This window comes from Hyperolius riggenbachi, chromosome 8, assembly GCF_040937935.1.
Source record: "Hyperolius riggenbachi isolate aHypRig1 chromosome 8, aHypRig1.pri, whole genome shotgun sequence".
Lineage (NCBI taxonomy): Eukaryota > Metazoa > Chordata > Amphibia > Anura > Hyperoliidae > Hyperolius > Hyperolius riggenbachi.
In genome coordinates this window covers 171,277,987-171,303,896 of record NC_090653.1, presented here as the reverse complement: position 1 = coordinate 171,303,896, position 25,910 = coordinate 171,277,987, and the positions used below count along the sequence as shown (strand labels likewise).

The 25,910-nt window shown below is 46.0% G+C and overlaps 1 long non-coding RNA gene across 3 annotated transcripts in view; it reads right to left on the bottom strand.

Annotated features, from left to right (window-relative positions):
* The window catches only part of LOC137528379 (uncharacterized), a 63,538-nt gene that overhangs the window by 34,132 nt on the left and 3,496 nt on the right, over positions 1 to 25,910 (bottom strand). For 2 of the 3 annotated variants that reach the window (XR_011023381.1, XR_011023382.1), the window contains exons 2-3: positions 17,791 to 17,954; positions 17,426 to 17,591 (exon numbers count right to left, since the gene is read on the bottom strand). This is a non-coding gene — a long non-coding RNA (uncharacterized lncRNA). The remainder of the gene's footprint in view (positions 1 to 17,425; positions 17,592 to 17,790; positions 17,955 to 25,910) is intronic. The other variant, XR_011023383.1, reaches the window with a different exon arrangement.

The following is a 25,910-nucleotide window of genomic DNA, read 5'->3' as shown; positions in this document are numbered from 1 at the left end:
CCACTCTGTCTTGGTCTTTCATGTGGAATTCCAATAAAATTGATTCATGTTTGTGGCAGTAATATAACAAAATGTGAAAAACTTCAAGGGGGCCGAATACTTTTGCAAACCACTGTATGTATGTGTGTGTGTATATACAGTGGGTTGCAAAAGTATTTGGCCCCCCTTAAAGTTTTCCACATTTTGTCACATTGCTGCCACAAACATGCATCAATTTTATCGGAATTCCACGTTAAAGACCAATACAAAGTGGTGTGCATGTGAGAAGTGGATCGAAAATCATACATCATTCCAAACATTTTTTACAAATGAATAACTGCAAAGTGGGGTGTGCATAATTATTCGGCCCCCTGAGTCAATACTTTGTAGAACCACCTTTTGCAGCAATTACAGTTGCCAGTCTTTTAGGGTATGTCTCTACCAGCTTTGCACATCTAGAGACTAAAATCCTTGCCCATTCTTCTTTGCAAACAGCTTCAGCTCAGTCAGATTAGATGGACAGTGTTTGTGAACAGCAGTTTTCACATCTTGCCACAGATTCTCGATTGGATTTAGATCTGGACTTTGACTGGGCCTTTCTAACACATAGATATTTTTTGTTTTAAACCATTCCATTGTTGCCCTGGCTTTATGTTTAGGGTCATTGTCCTGCTGGAAGGTGAACCTTCGCCCCAGTCTCAAGTCTTTTGCAGTCTCCAAGAGGTTTTCTTCCAAGTTTGCCCTGTATTTGGCTCCATCCATCTTCCCATCAACTCTGACCAGCTTCCCTGTCCCTGCTGAAGAGATGCACCCCCCGAGCATGATGCTGCCACCACCATATTTGACAGTGGGGATGGTGTGTTCAGAGTGATGTGCAGGGTTAGTTTTCCACCACACATAGCGTTTTGCATTTTGGCAAAAAGTTCCATTTTGGTCTCATCTGACCAGAGCACCTTCTTCCACATGGTTGCTGTGTTCCCCACAAGGCTTGTGGCAAACTGCAAACGGGACTTCTTATGCTTTCTGTTAATAATTAATGCCTTTCTTCTTGCCACTCTTCCATAAAGGCCAACTTTGTACAGTGCATGACTAATAGTTGTCCTAGGACAGAGTCTCCCACCTGAGCTGTAGATCTCTGCAGCTCATTCAGAGTCACCATGGGCCTCTTGACTGCATTTGTGATCAGCGCTCTCCTTGTTCGGCCTGTGAGTTTAGGTGGATGGCCTTGTCTTGGTAGGTTTACAGTTGTGCCATACTCCTTCCATTTCTGAATGATCGCTTGAACAGTGCTCTGTGGGATGTTCAAGGCTTTGGAAATATTTTTGTAGCCTAAGCCTGCTTTAAATTTCTCAATAACTTGATCCCTGACCTGTCTTGTGTGTTCTTTGGACTTCACGGTGTTGTTGCTCCCAATATTCTCTTAGACAATCTCTGAGGCCCTCACAGAGCAGCTGTGTTTGTACTGACATTAGATTACACACAGGTGCACTCTATTTAGTCATTAGCACTCATCAGGCAATGTCTATAGGCAACGGACTGCACTCAGATCAAAGGGGGGCGAATAATTATGCACACACCACTTTGCAGTTTTTTATTTGTAAAAAATGTTTGGAATCATGTATGATTTTCGTTCCACTTCTCACGTGTACACCACTTTGTGTTGGTCTTTCATGTGGAATTCCAATAAAATTGATTCATGTTTGTGGCAGTAACATGACAAAATGTGGAAAACTTCAAGGGGGCCGAATACTTTTGCAACCCACTGTACCTACCTACCTGTTATTCACAGTGCACCCACCTACCTACGTGAGTGCACGCTGTGTGATATACCACTCCAAGCATACCTGATAACTGCACATTGTATTACTCAAGTCAGTGCATACCTTTCACTTCATCCCCCCCGATATGGACAAAATGGAAAAAACAGGTAGAGGCAGAGGTAGAGGCAGACCCAGAGAAAGGCCACCCGGCAGGTCTTTGCGAGGTCATGCTGATGTGATTTCGTGTGGCCCTGGACAAAAGTACAATGCTCAGAAGAAGGCACCTCCCAACAACTCCCAAGATTGTCAGGATGTGGTTGATTAATTTAACACAGAACACCTCATCTTTCGCAGCCACCAGTGCTACTCCAAATACCACATCCACTACATTTGACAGTTCGCAGGAGTTATTTGGTGGGGAAATCACTGATGCACAGCCATTGTTAAAACTAGATGAAGGCGTTAAGCAAGTTACACCACCTCATATGTCTGAGTTAGGTGACTCTATGGATGTAACAAGTGAGGAGGAGGAGGATGAAGTACGTGCTGTTGGTGCAGTTTTGGAGGTGTCTGAGGCAAGTAAAGCTGGGCAGGATGATTATGATGATGATGATGATGATACTGATGCCATGTATGTTCCCAATAGAGGAGATGAACAGGGGACCAGTTCATAGGGGGAGTCAGAGAAGAGTAGGAGGAGAAGAGTTCCTGAAAGAAGCAGGGGGAGCTCGTTGTCAGAAACAGCTGGTGGCAGTGTCCGGCGCCAGGTATCACCACCTATGGACAGCCAGCCAACATGCCCTTCAACATCAGCTGCTGATGCCACCATAGTGCCATCACCCCATTTTTTAATGCGTCTGCCTCAGATCAGAGCAATGCCATCTGTTCTCTTCCACACCGCAGTGGTAGATGCCAGGCCATGATTATTTCTCTAAAAAGGCGATACCCAAATTGTACCGTGAAGTTGAGAGGCAAGTGGTGTCATCTCTGGCACACAGCGTTTGGTCAAGGGTCCACCTGACCACGGATGCCTGGTCTGCCAAGCACGGTCAGGGCAGGTATATTACTTACACAGCCCATTGGGTCAACCTGGTGACCGATGGCAAGCAGGGAGTACGTGGCTGTGCAGTGGACCAACTTGTGACACCTTCACGGCTTGTAGGCAGGCCTCCTGTCACCTCCTCTCCTTCTGCTACATCCTCTTTGCTGTCTTCATCCTCCTCCTCCTTGGCTGAGTGGCAGTTCAACTCTACTGGTGCTGCGATCTCCTCTCCAGCTACACAGCTCCAGCTCTCCAGGGCCTATGCTGCATGCCAGGTACGACAGTGTCACGCCATCTTAGAAATGTCTTGCCTTAAAAGCGGAGAGTCACACTGGAGCAGCTATCCTGGCTGCTCTTAACAAACAGGTGGATCAGTGGCTGACTCCGCACCAGCTGAAGATCAGCAATGTGGTGTGTGACAACGGCAGCAATCTCCTTTCCGCTTTGAATTTGGGAAAGCTGACACACGTACCCTGCATGGCAAATGTGCTGAATCTAGTCATTCAAAGACTTGTGTCAAAGTATCCAGGCTTAGAGGACGTCCTGAAGCAGGCCAGGAAGTTGTGTCATTTTAGGCGGTCTTACACGGCCATGGCACACTTTGCGGACATTCAGCGGAGAAACAAGTTGCCAGTGAGACGCCTGATTTGCGATAGCCCAACTCGCTGGAATTCGACCCTCCTTTTGGTCTCTTGCCTGCTAGAGCAGGAGAAAGCTGTCACCCAGTACCTTTACAACTACAGTAGAAGGACACAGTCTGGGGAGATGGGGATGTTCTGGCCCAACAACTGGACACTCATGCAAAATGCAGACTCATGCGGATGTTTGAGGAGGTGACCAACCTGGTAAGTCGCAGTAAAGGCACCATCAGTGACTTGATCCCGTACGCTTACTTCCTGGAGCGTGCCATGCGTAGAGTGGTGGCTCAAGCTGTGGAGGAGCGTGAACAGGAACAGTTATGGGAGGAAGCGTTGTGGGATCAATTCTCATCAGAACCAAATGTTTCCTCAACACCTGTGGCAGCATTGAGGGGGGAGGAGGAAGAGGAGAAAGAGTCGTGTGGGGAAGAGGAGTCAGACTCAGATGATGAGGAAGGTGCTTCTTTGGAGGAGGAGAAGTAGGAGGAGGCGGTGGCAGAAGAACAACTGAAGCAGGCGTCGCAGGGGGCTTGTGCTGCTCATAGTATTGTTCGTGGCTGGATGGAGGAGGAGGACTTACCTGACGTCACTGAGGAAGAGCAAGAGGAGTTGGATAGTACGTCTGGATCCAACTTTGTGCAGATGGCATTTTTCATGCTGTCCAGCCTGTTGAGGGACCCCCGTATAAAAAAAAACTCAAGGGGAATGAGCTGTATTGGGTGGCCACGCTACTAGACCTTCGGTATAGGCACAAAGTGGCGGACATGTTACCAACTCACCTGAAGGCAGAAAGGATGCAGCACTTGCAGAGCAAGTTGGCAACTATACTTCACAATGCGTTTAAGGGTGATGTCACAGCACAACACAATAAAGGTACTGCTGCCAGTAATCCTTCTCCCATGTCCACGCAGGCAAGGACAGGACGCTTCAGCGATCTCATTGTGATTGCAGACATTCTTTAGTCAAACGCCTCGCCTTAGCCCTTCCGGATCCACCCTCCACCAACGCCTAGACCAGCAGGTAGCCGACTACCTGGCCTTAAGTGTGGATGTAGACACTGTGAGCAGCGATGAACCCTTGGACTACTGAGTGCGCAGGCTTGACCTGTGGCCAGAGCTGTCCCAATTTGCCATCCAACTTCTGTTCTTGCCCTGACTTAAGCGTCCTGTCAGAAAGGACCTTCAGCGCAGCTGGAGGCATTGTCACTGAGAAGAGAAGTCGCCTAAGTCACAAAAGTGTTCAGTACCTCACCTTTATCAAAATTAATGAGGCATGGATCCCAGAGGGCTACTGCCCGCCGCAAGACTAAGTCAGTCCCCACACACAGCATCTCTGCCTGCACGCCATGTGACTGCCAGCCCCAAGACTAAGTCGCTCCCCACACAGCACCTCTGCCCACAGGCCACTTGACTGACTTCTCCACCACCACCAACAGGGTCCAGGACTCCAGGACTCCAGATGGATTCCTGAAATTTTAATGCTGCTGCTAGCACCGGCCGCTATACTAATTTTTCTGGTGCATGTACATGCTTGCCTAATTTTTCTGGCTGCACTGCAGCTGCAACAACAAAACAAAAGGCATGTACATGTGCCAATTCCCTTTCTTGATCATTACCTTGCCGCGGTGAAGGGGCTTGGATATCACAATGAAGCAATGACCGACAACTATATGAGTGTGGGGGGAAAAACTCCCAAGATAATAAGGTCTTTGCTTCATTGTGGACAGACCAAATTTGATCAGCTGGACAGTCACTGTTGTTCTATCATTGAGCTACCACAGCCCAACGACCATATGGGCTTGAAAACTGCCACGGCCTGCACTCTCTCCATGGTGCGCACCAGTCCAGCACGGCCGTCACTACACAAACAGCTATTTGCAGTGTGTTACACAGTGAGTTTGGTTTGTCAGTGTGAAGCAGTACTCTAATTACACTCCCTGATTGCTGTATACACATACAAGATGTTTTAAAGCACTTTAGGCCTGCAATTTAGCATTCAATGTGATTTCTGCCCTTAAAACGCTGTTTTGCGTCAAATCCAGATTTTTCCCCGGGACTTTTGACTCCGTCATGCCCCCCTCCAGGTGTTAGACCCCTTGAAACATCTTCTCCATCACTTTTCTGGCCAGCATAAGTGTTTCTAGTTTACAACATTCGCCTCCCCATTGAAGTCTATTGCGGTTCGCGAAAGTTCGCACGAACCGAACCTTTTGCGCAAACCGAAAATCGGAGGTTCGGGCCATCTCTAATTATAAACATAATTTGTACTTCCTGGACAGCACACCTAAACTTGCCTTGTTGGTTGTGCCAGGTCTAGTCAATGTGGCAAGCAGGGACTTAGTGGAATCCAAAACAAAGAGATGACCAGCACCGACCGATTTTTAAATTGTAGATGTTTACTCACCAGAAGCATGTGAATAAAACATAGCCAGCAACATCCAAATGGCATATGCCATTCGTATGTTGCTGGCTATGTTTTATTCACATGCTTCTGGTGAATAAACATCTACAATTTAAAAATCGGTCGGTGCTGGTCATCTCTTTGTTTTGGATAATTATAAACATAACTCTTTACAAAAGATAACTGCTCGTTTTTGGAAATGTCCTTTGATTTGTCAACCTGAATTAAAAAGACACCGGTATGAGACATTTCTTTGGTGATTTCTTGTCTTACTAATTTAGCCATAATGTTAATAAGCTCATCTTGATGCTGTGGTGTGTGCATTTCTTGCACCTGCAAATTTTTTCTTTACTATGTCGTCATGTCTTGAAAGAAGATGAATTTCAATAAAATTTCCCCGAATCAAGCTTGTTTCATCTTCTCGGTGGCCTCTTCGTGCAATGCCCTGACTTGCTGTTAATCTCAAAATATCACATATTGTTTTTATATAGTGTCAGTTTTCGGCTACAAGTTTACAGTGTTCTTCACCAAGCATTGTATTTAAAGTAGGTTCATCTCTTGTGCATATCTGAAACTCACACCAGGCTACATGACAGGCTTTATGTGCTTTGGCAAACATTTGAAAAGACCGGTGCACAAGCCCTTTAAAAAGCAGAGATTACCTAAGGAAAACCTTAGGGAAGGCAAGTTGAGAAAGACAAACTAGAAAAAATGTAAATACAGCCGCTGCAAAAATCAGTTTATTAATAGAAAAACACGTGAAAACCACCCCATGTTAAAAACATGAACCCTCATAAAAACAAGATGTGGGCATCAACCTAGGAGTACTCCTGGAACCACGCACGCTTCCACATCACTTCAAACACACTCAGATTGGTCGGCCGACCCTGTAACCGATGTATATAAAAATGATTTCAGACGCTCTAAGGCTACTTCATATGAAACCAGCACTCCCACGTTTTAATTAAGTTCTTCAGACAACCTTTCCAAAGACGTGCAGGCAAATAGTCTCTTATAGGTTTGTAGCACTGGATCAATGAAACAAATAGCTGCCAAACTAGAGCTTTGTGCAACGTTCCTAACTCAGCAGCAGCAGTTAACACACTTTCTCTCTGTTAAGCGTACTTTACCGCTCTTCATACGGATTCCCGCTATGTCTTAGATTCCCTTTCGAGGTCTTCCGCGGCGTCCTGCGGGTGGCAGGTACCTGCTGCATGATCCGGCTCGCTCAAACACCTCCCGGCTCACCGTGTATCTATAGGGCGTGCGTCAAGCCTCTAGTCCAGGCTATTCCTCCAACCCATCATCCTCAAGCCTCGCCCACATATGTTACGCCCACTGTCACGTGGGCTTCATCAGTGTGATGCTTTATGTGCTTTGGCATCGTTACGTATAGTCAGTGATCCATCTTTTCCTATAGCTTTTTTCCAGTTCTGGAAGCCAAGTCGGACAAAAGCATTGGTGGATTTATTTGACTGAGGGAAATACCTGCATGGGAAGCAGTGCACTGCATCCTCAGATTGTGAATATTCAATCCAGTAAAAAGTTGTGTACCAGTTGGGATTAAAGCCTCTATGTTGTTGACCAATTTTTTTTTAGCGGAAATGCGTTGAGTTTTTGTTGGACAGGCTTGGTGTCTCTAGTCTGGCTAATGTCTGTTGGACCAGGAGGCCTTTGCACATGGATTCTGTCCCTGCATACTTCTATAATTTCCTGGCTTGTATCTTCTCCTTCAACAGTAGCTGTCTCACTATCAGATTCAAGTGTGGCAATGCTATCATTGTCACTGTATTCCCATTCTGGGACGTGGGTTACATCTGAGCTGGTTTCACTGTCTGCAGTAATTTCACTTGATTATGTATGGGACAGCTGTGACACACTGCATTCAGGTTCTACTGCAAAAACTTTGCGCTTTTTTGGTGAAAAATCCACGAATATCCATATCTGCAATTATGAAATTTATTTTAAATAGTTTCGGCACTAAGCAGACACCTAGTTTTACTTCTATTTTACCAATCCTCCAAAAATAATTACACAACAGTGGCCACCTTATCACTAGAGATGGCCCGAACCTCTGATTTTTGGTTCACAAACAGGGTTCGCGAACTTCCGCGGAAGATTCGGTTTGCACGAACTTTCGCGAACCGCAATAGACTTCAATGGGAAGGCGAACTTGGAAAACTAGAAACACTTATGCTGGCCAGAAAAGTGATAAAAAAAGATACTCATATAATATCAGACAGCGCTCATATTATATGAGTATTTATTAAGAGGAATTGGGTTACCCTTAATCAGGGCCAGCAGCTATAATTTTTGGCGCAACACTTCTTACTCTCTTTTTTGATAAAAAAAGATGTTTCAAGGGGTCTAACACCTGGACCCCCAGGTGGCGGAGTGGGATACATGCCAAAAGTCCTGGGGAAAAATCTGGTTTTGACGCAAAGCAGCGTTTTAGGGGCAGAAATCACATTGAATGCTAAATTGCAGACCTAAAGTGCTTTAAAACAACTAGCATGTGTATACATCAATCAGGTAGTCTAATTAGTGTACTGCTTCACACTGACACACCAAACTCACTGTGTAAAGCACCGCAAACAGCTGTTTGTGTAGTGACGACCGTGCTGGACTACTGCGCACCTTGGCGAGATTGCTCTTCCTCGCTCAGTGATGTCAACATTATAGGTAGTGTCTGACTGCCTTATCAACTTTCCATGGTTCTTACTCTACCATTGTTAAAGCTTACATCTATTTTTTTTTTAATTATATTTTCTGCTTGCGGTTCAGTACCTGCAACGAGAATCTATTATGGAGGGCAAGTCTGCCATTGTATATAAATTTCAAAGCGCTATAGCAAGGTATTATTGTCCTACAGGGTGCGCTGTCACCAGGTTTAGGCAACCCTTTTTAAAGTCACTATATTATTTGCTCAGCGCACACCCTTCAAGTGACTTCATTTCTATATCTTCATATTCAGTGTTCTTGCATCAATTATCGGTAGCACCTCCACCGTAGACACCCAGTAGTGAACAGACTCACCGGACGTATTGGTCACTATTAGACTGGCCAACCATGCACTATTCCAGGAAGCCTAGGTTCCTCAGGATCCTGTCAATGTCAATGCTGCCCAATAACGATTTTCCTCCTTTGCAAAACCTCAAAAGAAAAGCCTCATACAGCGTAATATTGTAACTTTAAAACCACTTTTATTAAAATATTGCACTCACATGTCCAGGCTGTTAATTGCACACAGAGTTTTATTCACAGGCTCTCCCCTGTTGCCAGGCAGGGCACGTTGTCGTACTGTCCTCCACCCACAGCTGCCACTGTCCTATGCTCAAAACGCCACTCCGGGGTCCGTTGTACTCGTCCTGGTACGTCCACCACCGCCATTGTGACCCCAGGTAATGGCCGGGGAATCCTGGTTCTATTCTGGTCCGGAGTTGGAGCCTAAGAAACGGCTACCACCACACATCCAAGGAAGGCAGCAGGCAGGCATGCACGTCTCGAGGTAATGACCAAAACTAACAATACAGGAGGAGGACTTTCGAGGCCCTGCTGTGTATGTGAAATGAATCAACTTTAAATCCTTTAACGAGAATCTGTTATGGCGGACAATGATGACGCCACTTGCCTTTCATGAGAATCTGTTTTGGAGGGCAAGTCTGCCATTGTGACCAGTGGGTAACGGCCGGGAAATCAGGGTTCGATTCCACTCCGAAGTGGAAGCCTGAGACCCATGCTGTATACGTAATGTACCTGCCCTGACTGTGCTTTGCAGACCAGGCATCTGTGGACCCTTGACCCAGCGGAAGACAAACCAATTCGAACGCATTTGCCAAGAATGTGTTATGGAGGGCAAGTCTGCCATTCATTCAACTGTGTGAAACTTTTGATTGTACTTTCTCAGTACCGTGGTGATTGACCAGGGGTAATTACCGGGGAATCCTGGTTCGTTTCCGATCTGGAGTGGGAGCTGAAGAAACGGCTACCACCACCACACATCCAAGGAAGGCAGCAGGCACGCTGTGGGCACAGGAGCAGTAACGGCTACCACCACACATCCAAGGAAGGCAGCAGACATGGCATGCACGTCCCGAGGTAGTGACCAAAATAACACTACAGGAGGACTTTCAAGGGCTTGCTGTATTTGAAATGAATTAACTTTAAATTCTTTAACGAGATTCTGTTATGGCGGACAATGATGACACCACTCGACACAACAGCTAGGTATATGCAGTGATGAGATGGGTTCACTGAACAAAACAGCTATGTATATGCAGTTATGAGGTGGGTTCACTCAACACAACAGCTTGGTATATGCAGTAATGGGTATTACAATGTGCAGCTGCCTATCACACACACAGGTAGTCACTGAATGTGCTGGGCCTGGCAGTGGCACACACACAGTATGAATTACAAAAGCTGTCTATGCAACACAAGTGTTAGTTAGATCAGTGGGTCACACAGAAAAACAAAAGATCACAATAACAACATTAGCTCTCAAAAGAGCTGTTGTGGGGTGCTATTTTAGCAATAAGAATCAGCCAGGAGCAAGCTAACAAGCCAAGAGCCTAACTAATCTTTCCCTATGAGAGACAGTCTGCAGCAGCTTGCCCTTCTCTAATTACGGCAGACACATGAGTGAGTGTAATGGCCGGCGCTCCCTGCCTTATATATGGGGGGAGTGGCTTCAGGAGTGAGTGTAGCCTAATTGGCTACAATGTGCCTGATTACTGTGATGTAGAGGGTCAAAGTTGACCCTAATGAAGTATTATGGGGGCGAACCAAACTTTCGGGAAAGTTCGCCTTCGCCGGTGAAGGCGAACCACCCAAAGTTTGCCTGGAACCGTTCGCCGGCAAAATGTTCAGGCCATCTCTACTTATCACCTTGCATGGCCAAGACAGCAATAGTGTGCATTTTCCCAACAAAAAAATTTAACTGCTGGACACTATGATTGGCTGGGCCAGGCAAATAAGTAAACCTGGTTCAGCTTGTGCATGAAGAATGTGTAATAGAGGAAAAATCACCTCATTCTCCTGCAGACTACCTGCACATCACTCTTACATGTACCCACAGTTAGATTGCCTAAGTTCTGATCGATGTTCTTTGTCCCTGTCTGCACCTACCACAAGTACTCTTACCAAGGACTAGTTGGATTTATATTTGAAGGATAACTGACGTGATAGAGCTACGGAGGCTGCCATCTCTATTTCCTTTAACCATTTCAGCCATGCAGACGTGAGCTTCACGTCCGCATCGGCAGGTGCTAGAGCCGCAGAGTCACGTCCCTGCAGTTTGGGGGGTCTGCAAGCGATCCTGTGGGCAGATGCCCGCGATCGCGTTGCTGCTGCTGCTAGCAGGGGGGATTGGCTGCAGGGGACAAAAGTCCCCTGTGCCAATCCGAGCATGTCCGCTTGGAATAAACACTGTTTTTGTTCAAAAACAGTGTTTATTCTGTAAATGGAGCCGCCGCGCTTTGCGCCACCGCCGCAATTTCCGCCGCTCGATCGTTAAATGTATGAATGGAAACAATGTTTCCATTCATAATCTCCCCGCCGACGCTGTGATCAGAGGCTTCCGATGGAAGCCTACGTCACTTCCCTGGTTACAATGTAGTGATACATAGTATCCCAATTAGCGTACATTGTATGCTAATGGGCTTTTTGCTCAGTAGGGACATCTTGTGGCCAAATAGTAAAACACACCTACTGACTTTGGGGAATAAAAATAAATAATTATTTTTGTCAAGAGGACATAAAATTAACAAATAATGGGCAAAAAATTTGTTTCCAAATAAAATATTGTCACCATACATTACACTAGGGGTATAATTTTAACGTCGCAATAACCGTAACAAATGGCCAAATAAAATGTGTGGATTCTAATTATGGTAGCATTAATTATTTTAAAACCGTAATGGTTGAAAACTGAAATATAATGAATTTTTCCCATTTTTTTCTTATTATTCCCATTATAATACATTTAGATTAAAATAATTCTTAGCATAATTTACCACCCAAAGAAAGCCCAATTGCTGGTGAAAAAAAAGTATAGATCATTTCGCTGTGATAAGTACTGATAAAGCTATTGGGGAATGAAAGGGAGAAGCGCTGACAGGTGAAAATTCCTCTCGTCCATAAGGTGAAAAATCCCTGTGGGCTGAAATGGTTAAACAATACCAGTTTAGCTGCAGTAGCGTCTGAGTCACACCAGAGACAAGCATGCAGCTAATCTTGTCAGATCTGACAATAATGTCATAAACACCTGATCTTCTGCATGCTTTTTCAGGGTCTACAGCTACAAATACTACAGGGTCAGCATGGCTGCCAGGCAACTGGTATTGGTAAAAAGGAAATAAACATGGCAGCATCCATATCCCTCTTGCTACATTTGTCTATTAACAGCTACTCTACAGCTATTTTCTAAGTTCAGTTAATATGTGTCTGTGGTGTACATAGAGCAAAAAAAAATAAAAAAAAATCACAGAGGTACAATAATGCTTAAAAGTTTCCCAACACATTGTCAGTTTCATAAGATTCAGTGGAGCCCAATATCAGCTGAGTTCCAATGCATAGCCCTGTCCCCTTGCAGAAAATGGCCCTGGCCTTTTTTTCTATCAGTGTAAGGTAGAGGCTTTTTCAGCAGGGTGGCATGGCTAAATGCTGGAACATGGCTGATATGGGGCTTCGTTGAATCTTATTATACAGATGACATGCTGGGGCATTCACGTTGGCAATGACAGGCTGCTGGCCAGAAGCTTTTTGTTCCCATAAGAAGATGCCATCTTAACATAGCTTTGAAATTCCTAAGTTTTGGCATTGATGAAATGCATTTTATGTTACATACTTTCAATCAATGAGTAGAGATGGCCGGAACGGTTCCCGGCGAACGGTTCCCGGCGAACTTTCAGGGTTCGCGATCGCGGTGGACCGCAAACTTTTCTATAAGTTCGGTTCGCCCCCATAATGCACCATTAGGGTCAACTTTGACCCTCTACATCACAGCCAGCAGGCACATTGTAGCCAAGCAGGCTACACTCCCTCCTGGAGCCACTCCCCCCCTTATAAAAGGCAGGCAACACCAGCCATTACACTCACTCGTGTGCCTGCACTAATTAGAGAGCTCTTGTAGGCCTGTTAGCTTGCTCCTTGCTGATTCCTTATTGTTAAGATAGCACCCCACAACAGCTCTTTTGAGAGCTAATCTTGTTCTTGTAATCTATTTTCTTTCTGTGTGTCCCACTGACACATACTGTGTGTCACTGCCAGCCAGGCCCAGCACATTCAGTGACTACCTGTGTGTGTGACAGGTGCACATTGTAATACCCAGTACTGCATATGCCTACCTGTTGTGTTGAGTGAACCCACCTCATCACTGCATATACCTACCTGTTGTGTTCAGTGCACCCACCTACCTACGTGAGTGCACGCAGTGTGATATACCACTCCGTGCATACCTATTAACTGCACCTGTGTGACTGCAAATTGTATTAGTCAAGTCAGTGCATACCTTTCACTTCATCCCCCCTAATATAGACAAAACGGACAAAACAGGTAGAGGAAGCGGTAGAGGCAGACCCAGAGGAAGGCCACCCGGCAGGTCTGTGCGAGGTCGTGTTGATGTGATTTCGTGCGGCCCTGGCCCAAAGTACAGAAGATTGTCAGGACCTCATCTTCCGCAGCCATCAGCGCTACTACAAGCACCACATCCGCTGCATTTGACACTTTGCAGGAGTTATTTGGTGGTGAAATCACTGATACACAGCCACTACTCCTACAACAAGATGAAGGCGTTAAGCAAGTTACATCACCTCATATGTGGGAGTTAGGCGACACTATGAACGTAATGTGTGAGGATGAGGATGATGAAGTACCTGATGTTGGTGCAGTTTTGGAGGTGTCTGGGGCAAGCGAAGCTGGGCAAGATGATTATGATGATTATGATGATATGGATCCCACATGGGTTCCTAAGAGACAAGATGACCAAGGGGACAGTTCAGAGGGGGAGTCAGAGAGGAGTAGGAGGAGAAGAGTTCCTGTAAGAAGCAGGGGGAGCTCATCATCAGAAACATCTGGTGGCAGTGTCCGGCGCCATGTATTGCCACCTATGTTCAGCCAGCCAACATGCCCTTCAACATCAGCTACTGATACCACTATAGTGCTATCACCCCAGGGGGTTTAGCGGTTTGGAAATTTTCTCATGTGTCTGTCTCAGATCAGAGCAATGCCATCTGTTGTCTCTGCCTCCAAAAATGGAGCCGTGGAAAGGCCAACACTCACAGGAGGGACAAGTGCTTTATGAAGGCACATGGAGAAAAGGCACAAACTGCAATGGGAAGAGCACCTGAGCAAAAGCAGCACACAACAGAAAATCCACCCTCCTTCTCCTCTTCCTCCTTCAGGTGCAGCATCTTCAGCCGCTTTCTCCCTTGCACCTTCACAGCCACCCTCCTCCACTCCGCCTCTGCCTTTGAGCGGTTCCTGCTCCTCTGCCCAAAGCAGCCAGGTGTCCATGAATGAAATCTTTGGGCGGAAGAAGCCAATTTCTGCCAGTCATCCCCTTGCCGGGCGTCTGACAGATGGCATGGCGGAACTGTTAGCTCGCCAGCTGTTATCATACCAGCTGGTGGACTCTGAGGCCTTCCGTAAATTTGTGGCCATTGGGACACCGCAGTGGAAGATGCCAGGCCGCAATTATTTCTCTAAAAAGGCAATACCCAAACTGCACCATGAAGTGGAGAGGCAACTGGTGTCATCTCTGGCACACAGCGTTGGGTCAAGGGTCCACCTGACCACGGATGCCTGGTCTGCCAAGCACGGGCAGGGCCGCTACATTACTTACACAGCCCATTGGGTCAACCTGGTGACCGATGGCAAGCAGGGAGTACATGGCTGTGCAGCGAACCAACTTGTGACACCTCCACGGCTTGAAGGCAGGCCACCTCAACTCCACCTGCTACATCCTCTTCGCTGTCGTCATCTTCCTCCTCCTCCTTGGCTGGTGCCGCGATCTCCTCTCCAGCTACACAGCCCCATCTCCCCAGGGCCTATGCTGCATGCCAGGTACGACGGTGTCACGCCATCTTAGACATATCTTGCCTCAAAGCAGAGAGTCACACTGGAGCAGCTCTCCTGGCTGCTTTTAACAAACAGGTGGATCAGTGGCTGACACCAGCTGGAGATCGGCAACGTGGTGTGTGACAATGGCAGCAATCTCCTTTCCGCTTTGAATTTGGGAAAGCTGACACATGTACCCTGCATGGCAAATGTGCTGAATCTAGTCATTCAAAGATTTGTGTCAAAGTACCCAGGCTTAGAGGACATCCTGAAGCAGGCCAGGAAGTTGTGTGGGCATTTCAGGTGGTCTTACACAGCCATGGCACGCTTTGTGGACATTCAGCAGAGAAACAACTTGCTGGTGAGACGCTTGATATGTGATAGCCAGACTCGCTGGAATTTGATGCTGGTCATGTTCTCTTGCCTGCTAGAACAGGAGAAACCCGTCACCCAGTGCCTGTACAATTACAGTAAAAGGACACAATCTGGGGAAATGGGGATGGTGTGGATCAACAACTGGACACTGATGCGAAATGCATGCAGGCTCGTGTGGCCATTTGAGGAGGTGGCCAACCTGGTGAGTCGCAGTGAAGGCACCACCAGCGACTTCATCCCGTACGCTTACTTCCTGGAGCGTGCCGTGCGTAGAGAGGTGGATCAAGCTGTGGAGGAGCGTGAAGGGGAACAGTTATGGCAGGAACAGTTGTGGGAGGAATTTTTCATCAGAACCAGATGTTTCCTCAACGGCAGCACAGAGGGAGGAGGAGGAAGAGTGGTGTGGGGAAGAGGAGTCAGACTCGGATGATGAGGAAGGTGTTTCTGTGGAGGAGGAGGTGGCAGAACAACCGCAGCAGGTGTCGCAGGGGGCTTGTGCTGCTCAACGTTCCCGTGGTATTCTTCGTGTCTGGGGGGAGGAGGAGGACTTACCTGACGTCACTGAGGAGGAAGAAGAGGAGATGGATAGTACGTCTGGATCCAACTTTGTGCAGATGGCGTCTTTCATGCTGTCCAGCCTGTTGAGGGACCCCGTATAAAAAAACTCAAGGGGAATGAGCTGTACTGGGTGGCCACGCTATTAGACCCTCGGTATAGGCACAAAGTGGCGGACATGTTACCAACTCACCCGAAGGCAGAAAGGATGCAGCACATGCAGAACAAGCTGGCAAGTATGCTTTACAATGCATATAAGTGTGATGTCACAGCACAATGCAATAAAGGTACCACTGCCAGTAATCCTTCTCCTATGTCCACACAGGAAAGGACAGGACGCTCCAGCGATCTCATGGTGATGTCGGACATGCGGACATTCTTTAGTCCAACGCCTCGCCTTACCCCCTCTGGATCCACCCTCCACCAACGCCTGGATCGGAAGGTAGCCAACTACCTGGCCTTAAGTGTGGATGTAGACACTGTAAGCAGCGATGAACTCTTGGACTACTGGGTGCGCAGGCTTGACCTGTGGCCAAAGCTGTCCCAATTTGCCATCCAACTTCTGTCTTGCCCTAACTCAAGCGTCCTGTCAGAAAGGACCTTCAGCGCAGCTGGAGGCATTGTCACTGAGAAGAGAAGTCGCCTAAGTTACAAAAGTGTTCAGTACCTGACCTTTATCAAAATTAATGAGGCATGGATACCGGACGGCTACTGCCCGCCCGAAGACTAAGTCAGTCCCCACACACAGCATATATGCCTGCAGGCCTCTTGCCTTTTCCGCCACCACCAACATGGTCCAGGACTCCATGCGAATTCCTGAATTTTTTTAAGGCCGCTGCTAGCAGCGGGCCGCTATACTAATTTTTCTGGTGCGTGTACATGCCTGCCTAATTTTTCTGGCTGCACTGCAGCTGGCCAGCTGCAACAACAAAACAAAAGGCATGTACATGTGCCCATTCCCCTTCTTGATCATTACCTTGCCGCGGTGAAGGGGCTTGCGTATCACAATGAAGCAATGACCGCTGGATATATGAGTGTCTTGGGTTGTGGCACACCAAAGATAATAAGGTTGCTGCTTCATTGTGGACAGACCAAATTTGACCAGCTGGACAGTCACTGTTGTTCTATCATTAAGCTACCACAGCCCGGCGACCATATGGGCTTGAAAACCGCCACGGCCTGCACTCTGGCCATGGTGCGCACCAGTCCAGCATGGTCGTTGATGTATACACATGCAAGATGTTTTAAAGCACTTTAGGCCTGCAATTTAGCATTCAATGTGATTTCTGCCCTTAAAACGCTGCTTTGTGTCAAATCCAGATTTTTCCCCGGGATTTTTGGCATGTATCCCACTATGCCATGCCCCTCTCCAGGTGTTAGACCCCTTGAAACATCTTTTCCATCACTTTTGTGGCCAGCATAATTTTTTCTAGTATTCAAAGTTCGCCTCCCCATTGAAGTCTATTGCGGTTCACGAAACGAAAATCGGAGGTTAGAGCCATCTCTTTCAATGAGCAGAAGGGGTCAGCAGTGAAAGAGGGAGAGGAGGGTGGGTTGGGGAACAGAGAGAATATGAGGACACCCATCCACGCATGACCAAAATTAATCAAACTACTCACAATTTGCAGATCTTACCGAAGGCTTCACACAACTGCGATCTGCTTGTTCTATGTGTGCTCAGTGACTTGAGGATAATTTTGCTGACAGCTGGGCTGCAGACAAAGGGAGCCAGTGGACATGTTCACAGAAGAATCAGAGTGCTGATGGGACACCACAGCAATTGGTCTGCAACAAAAATAGATGGAAACTGTTAAAAATGTGAATACAGTAAACCACTTTTCCTGGTCCCCTTGGAGTCTTACAAACAAGCAGAGGGGGTCAACAGTGAAGGAGGAGGGGGGGGGGAGCAGAGAGAGAGCGAGAGAATGAGAACACCCACACATGATGAAAATTAATCAAACTGTTCACAACAAGCAGATCTTACCTAAGACTTCACGCAACTGCGATCCACTTGTTCTACAGGTGCTCACTGCTCAGTGACTTGAGGATAATTCTGCTGACTGCTGGGTGCAGACAAAGGGAGCCATTGCAAATGTTCACAGAAGAATCAGAGTGCTGATTTGCAGGTGGGAGACCACAGCAATTGGCCTGCAACAAAAATGAATGGAAACTGTTAAAGCGGAACTGTACAGAGAAAATAAACACATTGTTTCACTTACCTGGGGCTTCCCCAAGCCCCCAGCAGCTGTCCTGTCCCGTGCCGGTCCTGCCCGAGCCTCCGTTCTCCCGCCGCCGCTCCGTCCCGTACCTCAACTTGCAAGTCGATGCCCTGCCAAGCGTATCCTTTCTTCTCGTTCCCCTCTGCAATAGCAGGGAACTCAAAGAAAGGATACGCGTGGCCAGAGCCGCGCAGGTGCAGTGGCCCGGCAGCGAAACCCGAAAGTAGATGGCGGCGGGCGAACGGAGGCTCGTCAAGAAGCGGCGCAGGACAGGACGGCTGCTGGGGGCTTGGGGAGCCCCAGGTAAGTGAAACAATGTGTTTATTTTCTCTCTAAAGTTCCGCTTTAAAACTGTGGGAAAGCAAGGGCCTGTTGTAGGCTGGAAACTAAGGAAATGAAGCTGCATTGCATCAAATGAAATCAAAACAGCAGTGGCTGCTGTAGAATAATTACAGTATAATTTCATTCTGATAAACTCTGTTATAGTAAACATTATGGTATAGTGAACTACCTCTCCAGGTCTTGGCAAATCTCCATTATAAGTCTATGGGAGCAACACCTGACCTGCTCTAGTGAAATAATACACACCTGGATATAGTAAACTCGATCCTCAGGTCCCATGTACTGCGTAAGGTTCATGTGAGAAAGCCCTCCTGAACTGAGAAGACTTGTTTCCCCATAAAATAAACATGTTGTCAGTGCTATATAAATACATAATAATAATAATAATAATAATAGTAATATGGAAGGACATTACACCATGACTATTGTAGGATTAGATTGTGAGCTCCTCTGAGGACAGTCAGGGACATGACAATGTACTCTGTAAAATGCTGCAGAAGATGTTAGGGCTATACAAATACATCATAACAATATGGGAAAACATTAGACTATGACTATGGTAGACTTAGATTGTGAGCTCCTCTGAGGACAGTCAGTGACATGACTATGTACTCTGTAAAGTGCTGCAGAAGATGTTAGGGATACACAAATAGATAATAACAATATGGGAGGACAATAGACTATGATTATGGTGGTAGGATTAGAGTGTGAGCTCCTTTGAGGACAATCAGTGTTCAGTGTAACATGCAGCCCTGCCTGGCTACCAGGGTTCTGCATTATGTCACACACACTGAGGTTATATAGGACTGCATCCTATCATTGTGGACGGTACAAACTGTATATATCCCCAGTCAGCCTAGATCAAATGTCACACACATCTTCAAAGTTCATAGCTGGCTCTGTGTCTGGCTGCTGTTATCTGGGGGAGAGACACTAAAAATACAGGGGGGGGGGGGGCAGCGGGGGCTGAAAACTGAACAGAGCATGCTGCTCTCTTTCTGTCTCCCCTACAGCTGCTCTCTCTCACGAATTTGCCCATCCCCAACCCCACCCTACAAACTCAAGCCACACTATAGCACGCTGAACTGAGGCACACTGCACATGGACGGTGATCTAGCTCCAGAGTACTTTCTGCCTGTTCTTTGGATGTATTTTTTGATTTCTGTTTTTCGATTTGTAAATGATGCTTCACTGTGTTCCCCTGCATCTGTTTTTGTTTTTTGGTTCCTGCATGTTCCATCCTGTATCTGTATTTGTATCTGTATCAGTCCCCTGTACGTGCCAAGCCCAATTCCGGGCACGACCCAGTCGTGCTTGGCGAGAATAAAGATTCTGATTCTGATTCTGATTCCTGGATGGAGTTGGAAGGGCGGGCTTGCTGGCTGCCTGACTCTCATTGCCTGGAGAGAGGCACCAGCATTAGAATCAGCGTTACTGATTGGAGGGGGGGGGGCGGAGGAGGAAATAGAAGCCAGAGGCTTCTTACAGAGCTGCCGCTTGGGACCAGGCTCCCTGAAGCCGCGGTGCGCACATGTGCACACAAGATCGCAACAGTATTTACATTTTTAGATGGACACATGTCGTGAAGTATGAACAACTACGAACACAGGAAATTTAACATCATATGTACGGACTGCCCATACTTAGATGGACGGTTGGCAGCCCTGGCCTAAGCTTCGGCTTCCAGTTCACTTCTCTGGAGATCAAAGCAAATTTTGAATTTTTAAGGGTGCCTGTCTATTTTCATTTTAGCCTTGCACATATGCCAATGTACTCTCAAAAGTGGGTACCATCATCTCATTTTTGCAGGGTGGAGCCCTTCAACTCTGAGAAAAAGGACATTCAGTGATGACTGCAGTTGATGCAAGTTTCAAAGCACTCGCTCCGATCTATGACAACCCAGCTCGTGTTGCTACAACAAAGTCAGCTCCAGAATCTTCGCCAAAGTCGGTGGATAGCAGAAGTTTGTGTCCAATTTCCGCCAGTAAAATGGAGAGTGGAGTGAAACACTCATGAATGAGTTAGCTTGAGTTGGAGTCCCTGAGGCACTAAAGGACCTCATCCACTTGTCAATCCAGATTGATAGGCAGCTTCAAGAAAGAAGACTGGAACAATCTTGTACAACCCATTCCACTTGGATCCCTTCTTCAGATCCAGTTTTTCCATCTCCTTCTTCAGCCTCTGCCCCCTCTTTCTTCCTACTTCTTCTCAGTTAGATGAACCTGAATCTATGTAGATAGACCTTGCCAGGGGTTCACCCTCTCCTAAGGAATGTCAGCGTTGAAGAGTAGCAGACCTCTGCATGTACTGTGGAGCCATTTCTGCCAAGTCAAACCCCTGGGTAAGCCTGGAACACTTGAAGACTTCAACTCAATGACACAACAGTCTTCCATGACTCACATTCCACTGTCACTGCCATTACAGGAGGAACAAATGAAGTTGAAGCCATTATCAATTCCTGTGTTTGTTCCTGCTCCTCGATTCTCAACTTGGCTCAACAATTCAAGAAACCTACCTGTTCTAAGATGCAACCCATTCCCATTCTGATGGCCAACAGATCATCTATTCATTCCAATCCAATTTGAGATTTATCCCATACTGATTACCACTAAATGAGATCATCAAGAACACCTTAATGACAGAAAACAGTAGAGAATGTATTAAGTCAATACTTAATACATTCTCCACATTCTCTACTGTTCTGTCATCCTGGCCATACCCTGGCTCCAGGCCCACAATCCTCTCATTAACTGGAATACCAATTCTGTAACCTTCCAATCTTTATACTGTCATCAGTTTTGTTTCTCTAAAGTGGGACATTTAGTCAGCCTCAATTCTGATCAAGAACATCTGTTACATCCAGCCTATGATGACTTTAATTAAGTTTTCGACCAGAAAGCAGCTGATACACTCCCTCCTCATAGGATCTATGGTTGTCCTACTGAGTTGCAATCATGAGCAAAAAGTATTCCTTTTGGTCGTGCCTTTTCACTGTCTGAAACTAAGTAAGTCATCTTGAAACAATATATTGAAGAAGACCTAGCCAAGGGTTTAATATGACCTTCTTCTTCACAAGTTGGTGCGGGGATCTTCTTTGCTAAAAAAAGATGTCTCTCTTCAACCTTGTGTAGACTACAGAAAGAAAAAAGGATTACCATCAAAAATAGATATCCATTGTCTCTAATACCTGACCTATTTCAAAGACTGCATTTAGCCAAACTATTTACAAAACCGGACCTACGAGGAGCTTACAACCTCATCAGGATCAAGGAGGGGGACAAATGGATGACAGCAATCTGTTCATGTTATGACCATTTTGAATTCTTGGCAAATGCTTTTGGCCTTTGCAATGCTCCTGCCACTTTCCAGCATCTTTAGAGACTATATTGACAGTTTCACCACCGTCTACTTGGATGACATCCTGATTTTCTCTACAGCATCAAGAGCATGTTAAAAAGTGCTAACACATTTAAGAACTCAATCTTTATGGCAAATTTGAAAAATGCATTTTTTAACAAGAAAGCGTACAGTTCCTGGGTTTTCAGATTTGTCCTTCAGGCATTAAAATTGATGATAAAAAAGTATCCTCGAATGGCCTGCTCCTACTAATAGAAAAGAAGTACAACATTTCATTGGTTTTGCCAATTTTTACAGAAGATTTATCAAAGATTTTTCAACAGTAGCCTCTCCAATAACGCAGCTAACCAGTGTGCACCAGAAATTTCAATCGACTTGGAAGTCCAAAAGGCTTTTGAGAGACTAAAACAACTTTTCACATCCGCACCAATCTTAAAACCCTCGCAACCATTTGTTCTAGAAGTTGATCCTTCAGAAAATTAGGCAGTACTTTCCAAGCAATTGCTTCCCAAAAATGTTTTGCATCCAGAGGCATTTTTCTCCAGAAAACTAAGTTCTTCTGAGCATAAGAACATGAGAACTTATAGTATATACTTCATAGTAGCTTAAATTTCACCTTTTCTACAGGCCAGGCAGCAGGAATGGAAAGTCTGATGCTCTTTCACAGATGTTCCCTGACCCTCCCAGTGAATTTGTCTGCCCAGACACCATTCTGTCATTGCAGCACTTCCTTCTGATTCTGCCTGAGCTATTACACCAGATTAAAGATGCTTCGTCTAATCTTCCAGTCTCCATTACAGAGAAATTAGGAACAAAAGATGACAAGAAGACAAACAGAAGCGCCAGAACAGTAAAAACAGGCTTTAAAATTGTTGAAAATTGCTTAGGAGGCAGTGGTGGATTTACAGTTGTGTTAAAAATTATTCAACCCCCTATGCTGTAAAAGGTTTTAGGGAATTTGGTGTACATTTGTAATTGTGTTTAGAATGATATCTTACATGGACTTTTTAAAGAACCAAATGCAACTAAAATGATATCAATTGTTTTTGTAATACAGTATTACATTTTTATTTTATTTTTTATTGTGATTTCTTCATTGACACAATTATTCAACCCCTTAAAGGGACTCCGAGCAGTGCAGAAACTATGGAAAGATGCATATCATTTTAAAGCTCTCTTTCTCCTCTTTCCAATGATATATAAATCATCGCCCTACGCCTTTTAGTTTTCGCTATTTTCACAATTGAAATTGCCGTGGCCACGATTTCGATCGCGAAAATAGAGAAAACTAAAAGGCGTAGGGCGACGATTTAGGGGACGTCAGAAAGAGGAGAGAGAGCTTTAACCACTTGCCGACCGCACACTCATACCGTGCGGCGGCAAAGTGGTAGCTGGAGAACCAGCGACGCAGATCTGCGTCGCCAGGTGCCTCCCTAATTAATCTGGAAAGGCCGCTCACGCGTTTCCTGTTAGATCACGGAGCGGGTCTCCGTGAATAGCATGCGAGCCGCTGATTGCGGCTCGCAGACTAAATGTAAACGTAGGAGACATTTGTCTCCTTTGTTTACATTGTACGGCGCTGCTGCGCAGCAGCGCCGCAAGGCAGATCGGCAATCCCCGGCCAATCAGCGGCCGGGGATCGCCGCCATGTGACAGGGGACAGCCTGTCACTGGCTGCACAGGACAGATAGCGCCCTGTGCAGCCCGGATCATCAGGGGTGAGAGGGAGGAGAGGGAGGGGGGAATTTTGCCATGGAGGGGGGTTTTGAGGTGCCCCCCCGGCGCAACATGCCAGCCAGGAGGAGCGATCAGACCCCCCCCTGCACATCATCCCCATAGGGGGGAAAAAGGGGGGGGGCGATCTGATCGCTCTACGTGCCAGCTGATCTGTGCTGGGGGCTGCAGAGCCCACCCAGCACAGATCACAAAAAATAGCACTGGTCCTTAAGGGGGGTAAAGGCTGGGTCATCAAGTGGTTAAAATGATATCCATCTTTCCATAGTTACATTGTATTACACAGGGCGACTTTTTCTCAAAGTCAACCGCTCCATTCAGCAGAAAAAGTCGCCCTGTGTAATACAATGTAACTATGGAAAGATGGATATCATTTTAAAGCTCTCTTTCTCCTCTTTCTGACGACCCCTAAATCGTCGCCCTACGCCTTTTAGTTTTCTCTATTTTCGCGATCGAAATCGTGGCCGCGGCAATTTCAATCACGAAAATATCGAAAACTAAAAAGGCGTAGGGTGGCGGTTTATATATCATTGGAAAGAGGAGAAAGAGAGCTTTAAAATGATATGCATCTTTCCATAGTTTTTGCACTGCTAGGAGTCCCTTTAAAGACTACCACTATTAAGAACAGAGGTTCATTCAAGTGTTTTCGATCAGGTATTGAAAACACCTGTGGATGTTAACGAGCAGCAATCAAGCATACTAAGCACCAATTAGGCAGATTTAAAATGACTGTGATACTCAGCTCCTTCTAGACATTTACTGGTGTGTTTACAAACATGGTGAAGCCAAGAGAATGGTCCAGGAAGACAAGAGAAGAGGTGATTTTCTTCACAGGAAGGGCAATGGCTATAAGAAGATTGCAAAGACGTTAAACATACCAAGAGACACCATAGGAAGCATCATTCGCAAATTCAAGGCAAAAGACACTGTTGAAAGCGTCCAGTGAAAAATGGCGCCAGTTAAATAATGGCGCCCCTTTCTGCCTGATATTTGTTTAAAACGATATTTATCGTTTTAAAGGTTAAAATAGTGCAGACGAAATGTATAGTTTTAAAACTTGTTGGGTTTTTTTTGTCCTGCCTGAACGATATTTATTGTTTTAAGCCCTGCTTTGCTGCCGTTTGGAAAATGTCTCCCGACTTTAAGGTTTATTAGCACAGACCCCTTAAAAGCTAAAAACACCAAATTTGCAGGGAATGTTTAGAAGAAAATTGTGCACAAGAGGAATACATTTTTTTTTTCAAAAAGACCTTATAGTTTTTGAGAAAATCGATTTTGAATAATTTCCTTCTGACCGTGGGAATATTAAACGCCAGCCAAATTTAGCGATTAATAGCAAAGCCCCTTTAAATGCCAGAAACACCAAATGCGTAGGGAATGTTAAGAAGAACAGTGGGAACAAGAAGAAATTTTTTTTTTTCAAAAGGACCTTATACTTTTGAGAAAATCGATTTTAAAAGTTCAAAGGAAAAAACTATACATTTAAATCCAGTAATGACATTTCTGCGGGAAACAATTCCCGCTGACTTTAGCAGTTAATAGCAAATTCCCCTTAAATCCTAGCAACACCTAATTTGCAGGATATGTTAAAAAGATACTGGGAAACAATATTTAAAAAAAAAATTAAACATTTTATTTTTTTTTTTTTTTAATTTTTGTTTTATGCTCTAAGTGTGGGAAATTTTTTGAAAAAAATGATGCGGGGTCCCCCCTCCCGAGCCTCTGTAACCCCTTGTCCCCCATGCAGGCTGGGATAGCCAGAATGTGGAGCCCCGGCCGACCAGGGCTTCGCACCCTGAGCTATACCAGCCCGCATGGTCCATGGTATGGGGGGGCTCCAGGAGGGAGGGGCGGCCAAGCCTCCCCCCCCCAGAGCACTTGTCCAATACATGGACAAGGGGCTCTTCCCCGCCTCCCTTGCCCCAGGTGGAGGCGGGGGCTACGACTCCCTGGGAGGGTTCATGGTGGCATCTGGGAGTCCCCTTTAAGAATGGGACCCCCAGATGCCCACCCCCTCCCAGGAAAAATGAGTATAGGGGTACAAAGTACCTTACCCATTTCCACAAAGGGTTAAATAAAATAAAAACGCAACCACGAGAAAAGTATTTTAATATTCTTAATTAACCAGAAATACTTACCTGTACCTTTAAGAAAAAATTCCCACGGCAATTTTCCCACGACAGTATCCTCTATCTTGCGACCTTCTGTTACATGTTGATTGAAGATCCCCGCACCCGACGCCACACACGCCGCCCCCGCCAAACTGCAGAAGAGCAAAAAGCATCTTTAAATTTTGGCTCCAATGGTCCCCATTGGTTCCTTAACAGACCAATGGGGATCAGGAGGATCCCCATTGGTCAAAAAGGAACCAATGGGGAGCTTTGGAGCCAAAATTTAAAGATGCTTTTTGCTCGGTGGGCAGACATTTTCCAAACGGCAGCAAAGCAGGGCT